The sequence below is a fragment of the Rattus norvegicus genome, chromosome 2 (assembly GCF_036323735.1).
Source record: "Rattus norvegicus strain BN/NHsdMcwi chromosome 2, GRCr8, whole genome shotgun sequence".
Taxonomy (NCBI): Eukaryota; Metazoa; Chordata; class Mammalia; order Rodentia; family Muridae; genus Rattus; species Rattus norvegicus.
Window position 1 is genome coordinate 64,151,090 of NC_086020.1, and position 8,050 is coordinate 64,159,139.

The following is an 8,050-nucleotide window of genomic DNA, read 5'->3' on the forward strand; positions in this document are numbered from 1 at the left end:
TTTCCGTGGTTGTGAGCCACCATGTGGGATTTGAACTGACAACTTCTGGAAGAGCAACCGGTGAGCTTAACCACTGAGCCATCTCTCCAACACCCCAGTTTTCAAAATTTAATTATACTATTTGTGTTGATATTGTTTTAATATAATTTTATATTAAAATCAGTACAAAAGGCTTTCTGCGTATTACCTACATGTTACACCCAGGAATGCCACACTTGGTAATGCCTGCTGAAGAGAAAAGCAAATTTAGTAGAAGAAACTTGGTTGCACCTTACGTTCCAAGGTCAACTGTGAAGATGTTAAAGTAAGGTACTGTGCTCTCATTAATTCCATTAGTACCTGCAGGTCTTGATTGAGGAATCTGTCACCAGGCCTCCTCTCTGTAGACCCATTTCAGATTCGAGCTGAGTTTTAACATTATTTCCCTTTCTAAACCAAGTCTCTTAAAAGTGCTGGCTTGTGTTTTTTACAAATTCTATCGTGTCGCCTCTTCCTTCCCCCACACCTAGTTACTACCCAAACCATCAATCTACCCTTTATCCATTTTTATAGTTTTGTATTTGTTATCCCAAAGGGATATTATTCCTTCAGTATTTACTGCTGAGACACATTTATTCATTTTATCTTTTGGGGAGAAATCACATATCTGTTCCTTATATATATCACTTTCGACTCTGCTCTTCCCTTAGGACCTTGATGGTGCCCAAGTTCATAATACTTGAGTGATAGCACATTTTAAAGTGGTGACACCCAGGTGGCAAATAAAAGTGGTTCCTGATGGGGAACCAAGAGGCAGAGGACTGCGAGGATCGTTGTCACAGAATGTCATGTGGTAAAGCAAGAACTAGTCTGGCTCTTGCTATATTGCTAAGAAATACTTTATTCAGAACGTTCACAGCAGGAAACAAGACCATTGAAGCAGGGAGAGACAGATTGAACCTACCTGGAAAGATAATATCAAGTGGAATTTATAGTCATGGAGGTTGGGTGGGAGTGCATGGAGTTGAAAAAAAAATCACTGGGAAGGGTATATTGAATGGAAAGAAAGTCTTCTATTTCAATCAAATAGAATTCCTGTTGAAGGCAGGCAGAATGACCTAATGTCTGGCTTGATAAGATGTCCTTAAGAATTTTATGAATGATAGAAATCAGATAAGAAAGGATGGGGATTCCCTTCAGTTGATTTAGTAGGTTTTTTGGTTAAATTGTGTTCTGTAGACTCAGCAAGTGTGGAGACCAAAAACTTCACCTGGAAAAGACTCAAAGGAGCTTGACTAAAGTTAAATCAGGAGAGATGGCCATCATCAGAATATTACGAGGAACACTAGATTGTGTGAGAGTGAAGAAAATGTACTTGTCGTTTATGCTTCCAAATAGCTGTCCATGTGATTTTGCAGCTGATCTGTGTCTAGGGTCTGTGAAAAACTTGCCTTAAGATGTGTTTTCCAAGTCTCTGAAAACTTCATGCACTTTCAGCTATGTCATTGTACTTTAAGTCATTGTTTTGCATATTGTTTGCCCAGATCACACATTATGAGCATCTGGAGAACTCGTAAAGCCATATATGAGATCTGGGAGCACTTGAATGGCTGATGTGGGAGGACCTGGCCTACATAGAACATCCCCAGTTCAGGTCTACACAGCAAGACCCCACACAAACATTAAATATAAACTGAAAACCATGATTTGTTGATATCTCTGACCAGAACCAACTCATTGTGGGAATATTTAGTATACACTTCAAGTGCTAGAAATGATCTATTTCTTGATATATGTCTCATGTAATCCACGCTAACCTCAAGCCTACTATGTGCCTGAGATATACCCTGCTATGTACCCTGAACTCCTTTTCTACTTCCTAAGGACTAGGATGACAGACCTGTCACCACATCTGGTTAAGTGTTGGCAGCTTTTGAACTTTCCTGGCTAAGCTGAGAAACAGCCATGGTAGATCCATAGCATTAACTGCAAATTGTGAAGCTGTAGACAAGTTATGATGCCCTTTCCATCTTCTTGAAACAAAAACAATTTCTATCTTCACATTTGGTAACTTCTTTATATTTTCTGCTCTTAACTACACAACCAAAATTCTCTTCAATTTTTTTCCTGCAGAAAATGTTGTCCCTGTTTTGGCCCTTCTTCCAGAGAGCTTCTTCATGTCCCAAATTTATCTACATACCTTATATCAACAAAAGTCTCACTTATTACTGATAAGGGGAAAAAGAAGTATTTCCTGGTCCTTGCATGCCTTCTTTAAATAAACAAGTTGCTGGAATTCAAATACCTATTTCCACATCAACCATGTATCCGACTGCCTTTTATTTGAAAGGATGTTTATGAGTAAGGGCGACCAAGAGGCCTGAGTAAAGCCCGGGGTAACGGCGTGTGTAATCTGCCATTGTTTCGGGGTATGACAGAAACTTTGTCTAGACAACTTGTACTGTGGAAAATTCCTTGGTCTGCTCTGAGGAAGCGTTAAGCCTGGCTGTGAGAATTCTGTTCTAGACTTATAAAAGCAGTCCAAATAGTTATCCTTTTATTCCTGTCTGTGCTTAACGCCATGAACGAGTCACCTTCATGGGGAATTCTAAACCTTTTCACAGATCCTTCCCTTGTGCCTTTTCACTGTAGAAGTTTTGAAACAAATTGTTAATAAATTATATCTGAATATCAACTTTCTTCTCCTAGAACTCCTAGCAGCCACAGAAATAAAATTATTCCTCTACCTATTTACTCTGCCTAGAGTCTGAGGCAATTATTGTTGATCCTATGAATTTCAGAAGTATTTTGAGACAAATAGTATAAAGACCTCTAATCTTGCAGTTCCTCGGGATGACATACGTGCACATTGTTGTGCAGGATTTGGAATCAATGGAAAACAAAACATACAAGATGTAGTATAGAATAGCTGCATGAGTGACATTATCTTGGATTCATAGAATTACATCAAAGACAAATGACTAATATGAGAGGGTTATAAGCTTCTCATAGAATGCAGCTGTGCTGAGTTCAGAAGCAGGAGCCCTGGCCTTTCTTTTTCCTTTAGAACTTCATACGCACTCTGTTTGCCTTTTTGCTTGTACTTCGATGGCAGAGGCTGTCATGTCAGCATTACTTAGATTATAAACAAGAAGCATAGTCTGAGGTCAGGCACTTTGCACAGGCCTTTTAGAAGTGACTTGTCACTCAGAGATTAGCCAGAGCCGAGACATTTCCCTGATTCAGGTCACTCTGGGAATTAGGCTGTAGCTCACGGTAACTGAGGCCTCGGAGGTCACTTGTTAGACCCGATACCTTTTTAAAAATCAATACTTAAGACCACAGCTTCAGAAGGACCATTGCTTGCCTGAAACTAATAGATGATATGTGAGTGTTTGTTTGCAGAACATCCTTCACACTGACACGACTCTGGAAGTGAGCAGGGCAATGACGAAGTGGTTAATCATTTGCTCCTCGCCTCATGCGTATCTGAATGTATCATTACTCATCGGCGTCAGTAGGAGCGGTTGCAGGTTTTTTTTTTCTTTTTACCTTTTGGACTGGTGGGTTACAAGAAAAGAAAATATAAATGGTGAGTAATGATTAACGGAAGGTAGGTGGAGAAATATCGGTGCTGTCGGCTCCTTGTTTTGTGTTTAACTTTTACTGAGATTCATTGCCACAGAAGAGCATTTGAATGACTTCATGTCGACGGCGTGACAGGCACCTCAATCCTTCAGAAATATTCCTAAAGTACTCTGAAGCCATTCGAATGTTCACTATGCATGTAATGTTAAGTAGAAGCTCTCGATCAGTCTCGAAGTGTATGCCTGTGCTCAGATGTGGGAAACCACATCTAATCAGCTGAGGAATATTTTATGTGTGAGCATTCTAAAGATACAGATAAGTTTCTCCCTGTTTATTTCCACACAGCTAAAATTGTGTTTAAATTTATCTGTTACATTTTAGGAAAGAGGTCTTATTCATTCTGAAAAGGAGAATCCTCCGTCTACTTTGTGGCATCAGACCAGAGTTCTTCTCCTCCCAGTGCCAAGCCTTACCCTCCCAAGGTCCCGGTGGGAAGAACTATTCTATCATTTTTTTTCTAGCAAATCCAGAAACTTTGAGTTTATCTCTTTCCAATATGTCACTTTTCTTGCCTCCTTTCCCCCATGGATAGTTCTTCGCCTACTATTCTGCCTTGGTTACTTATCTAAGTATATATCTAGCAGTCTGCATTATCGCAATCAGTGGGGATAGTTGAACTTTCTACATTAATCGGGGCCCACCTTTGTTAGCAAACTGACACCCATGTGTGTGCATGTAATCCCTGAGTGTCTTAGCCAAGAGTCCTTTGTCCACTATGAGTCATAGGCTTGCTCTTTGATTCTCCATTGTCGTTCTTATTCCTTTATTTTTCAAGTCATCATATTTCTTTCTGCATTGTAACTCGATAGCGTCATACTATTTTATAAAATAATCCTCAAGGGAGGTCTGCAACATGTTTTTGTGAGTAGAGACATTAGATATAAAACACTGGCTCATTTTTCATGACTGGTAATGGTATTTCAGATATTTGGCCCATGATGAGCCTTTCAAAACCCTGTCTGGTATAGAGGAGACACCACATTGTGAGTGACCGGACCTTGAGTTAATCTTTAATTGTCCATCCAACCTCACATCTTATCAGACAGAGGCTGTCTGCTTTTCAAACAGAAGATTGTTGTGTTTACTAGTACTTGTTCCTTCTCAGTTACTATTAAAAATAATTTGTGTGGTATATAATTTTACTCTTTGCAAACAAGGAAAGAAAAAAAAATTAGTCTGCTAATATTAAGTCCTTGCTGTCTGGTAGTAACATAGTGGAGCTTCTTTATAATTTTTTCTCATGCTAGATTGAGAGGGGCTGGAGAGAGGGCTCAGAGCTCCAGATACTGTACTGCTCTTACAGAGATCACACTTACTATCCGCATTCATCTCAGCTGGGCATAACACCCACAAGTCTAGTTCTTGAATGTCTTAAACCTTGGGATTCAGGGACACCTGAACTCATGTGCACATACCCACATATAAGCATACATATAATTAAGCAAGAAAGATAAATCTTTAAAACAATCAGTTTTAGATATCTGAATACTGTATTTTATGTATTTGAACATTAACTTTTCTTAGTCCGACATTTAATGTTGGGAGCCAACTGGGTGCGATGGTGTGATTTTCCTTCTATTTTTATTTTTAATTATTTCTTTTATCTTTGAGATTATAGTACATTTACAATACTAAACATAAAATCATTATAAAGATGTACTAACCTGTAAACAGATTCCTTTTTTTAAACCCACTACATTTTTTGGTCAAAACTTCAGGCTGAAATGCGTTTAGAAATCTGTTTTGTATTTTCCCCTTTATTTTATTCTATAATATTTATTTGTCAAAATAAAGTAAAAATTCAAAATGAACACATGAATATATTGTTCTGTATTTCTTCAGGAACGAATTGTAACTTTACCCATTGGTTTAATACATTTTATTTAAATTTAGATTCTTTTTGAGGAAGACAAATAGGAGTTTGGGATATGTTAAATATTGTCTGCTCAATTTTGTAAATTACTGCTATAAGAAATTGTGAAATTATCAGTCAAGAGCCAGATTGAAAGTGGGTTAGCTCTCTCCTTCAGTCGAGCAAGATATTCAAAGAATAGAAGGCCAAGGGTAAGAAGGTGGCCCCGGTCCCTGCCATCGTCAAGAAACCGGAGGTCAAAAGGGTGGTCAATCCTTTGTTTGAGAAAAGGCCCAAGAACTTCGGTACTGGGCAGGACATCCAGCCCAAAAGAGATCCAACACGCTTCGTCAAATGGCCCCGCTACATCAGGCTGCAGCGGCAAAGAGCAGTCCTCTATTAGTGGCTCAAAGTACCTCCTGCCATTAACCAGTTCCCCCAGGTCCCTGGACAGGCAAACAGCTACTCAGCTGCTTAAGCTTGCCCACAAGTACAGGCCAGAGACAAAGCAAGAGAAGAAGCAAAGGCTCCTGGCCCATGCTGAGAAGAAAGCTGCTGGCAAAGGGGATGTCCCAACTAAGAGACTGCCTGTCCCCCAAGCAGGGGTCAATACCGTCACCATCTTGGTGGAGAACAAAAAGGCTCAACTGGTGGTGATTGCCCATGATGTAGACCCCGTTGAGCTGGTGGTTTTCCTGCCTGTCCTGTGTGGAAAGATGGGGGTGTCCTACTGCATCACCAAGGGGAAGGCCAGGCTGGGGCACCTGGTCCACAGGAAGACGTGCACCACTGTTGCCTTCACACAGGTTAACTCGGAAGACAAGGGTGCTCTGGCTAAGCTGGTGGATATTAGGACCAATTATAATGACAGACATGATGAGATTCCCTCCCACTGGGGAAGCAACTTTCTGGGTCCTAAGTCTATGGCTCGCATTGCCAAGCTGGAGAAGGCAAAGGCTAAAGAACTCATCACTAAACTGTGTTAAATGTATACTAAGTTTTCTGTGCAAAAATGTAATTACAAAATTATCTTCCAAAAAAAAGAAAGAAAGAAAGAAAAAAGAAAGAATGAAAACAGGTTTAATTTGATACCAGTGAGAGTTTCTGTTTTGATTTCCCCAGCCTCATATGTCCAGACAGACTAAAACTTTGTCTTCTTCAGTTCATCCAGCCGCCATTTAGCATTATCTTTGGAGCCCCAACCAGTAGAATAATCAGAGACAAAGACCTTCTGTGCTGTGGAGCCAACAGGGCTTCAGAAAGACTCCCCTTCTCGCTAACTAGTGTGACCCTTACCAATTGCCTAAGTGTTATGGCTTATTTTACATTCCATTGGTAGATTTATTTTATAATTCTATAACATCTCTAAGCCTACACATTTGCAGGCTTTTATATTTGCATATGCTTGAATAAACTAATAATAAAAACTATTAACACTGAGAAAAGGTGTTCTCTTTAGAAAGAAGACAGAAAACCAACTAAATCAGCCCCAGACATCATCTCTGATTCAATTTCTCATCTAATATCATAAAAAACAAAGCTAAATAAACCAATCAACCAAAAAGCAAGCAAACACCCTCCTCGTGGAAGCAGGGGTGGGGTAGGGGGTTTTCAGAGGGGAAACTGGGAATGGGGACAACATCTGAAATGTAAATAAATGAAATAATCAATAATTTTTTAAAGCAAGCAAACAAACAAAACTCTTATCCTCCGATTGGAAATCCTCAGAAAACTGGTCCCAAGTAGTAATATGCCATCAGTTTCTGTTTCTTTGTCTCTCCCTCCCTCTAATCTGGCTTTGTCTTTATCTTCAGAAGAACTGTGTTTAAGAGCATCTTCACTGGTTTCAATATATTCATTTCTGTGTGGTTTTCTCCTCAGTCCACTGACATCACTGGGCACTCTCTTTCAAATCTCCTGCCGCTGACTTCTCAAACTACTGTATGGCTTTCCCGCTCTCCTTCTGGGCTACAGTGTCCTTTGCAGACTCATGTCCCTGTATGTGACCAGGACGGATAATGTCTGTGAAACTCCATCCTTTGTTCCCTGAATTTCTGTACGTGCTTCTTAGGGTTATTCCATCCACATCCGTAGTTTAAGTAACCAGCTGTATAATAGGAACGCTGAAGCTGGTATTTTTATCTTAGGTTTTGCTTAGCTCCAATTTTGTACATCCATATTGTGCTTAGTTAAAAAGTTTCGTTTTAGATGTTTTAAATATGCCTGAAACTCAACATGTCTAAAACTGTACCCATGCCCTTCTGTCCCAAACTTTTTGCATCTAAGTTTCCCATTGCAATTAGTATACCTGTGCCTACCTGTCACTGATACTCAGCCCAATCCTGGGTTCTGCTCTAGTTACACTTTCCTGCTTGCCAGTCATTGAGTAAACCAGGACAGCCTGATTATATGACTTCTGCAATTGTTCTTCCTGATGCCTTAGAATGTCTTCTTTCTGCTGTGGAACACAACAGCCACGTGGCCATCTTAATTAAAGCAGAGTGGCTATTCTGATGTTTCCTCATAGAAGGTAGTGGGGTAGGTCATCAGACTCTCTCATGAGATCTGATA

At 39.9% G+C, this 8,050-nt stretch overlaps 1 pseudogene; it reads left to right on the forward strand.

Moving 5' to 3' along the window:
* Positions 1–221: 221 nt before the first annotated feature.
* Positions 222–6,465, forward strand: LOC108350171 (60S ribosomal protein L7a pseudogene; annotated as a pseudogene).
* The last annotated feature ends 1,585 nt before the right edge of the window (positions 6,466–8,050 follow it).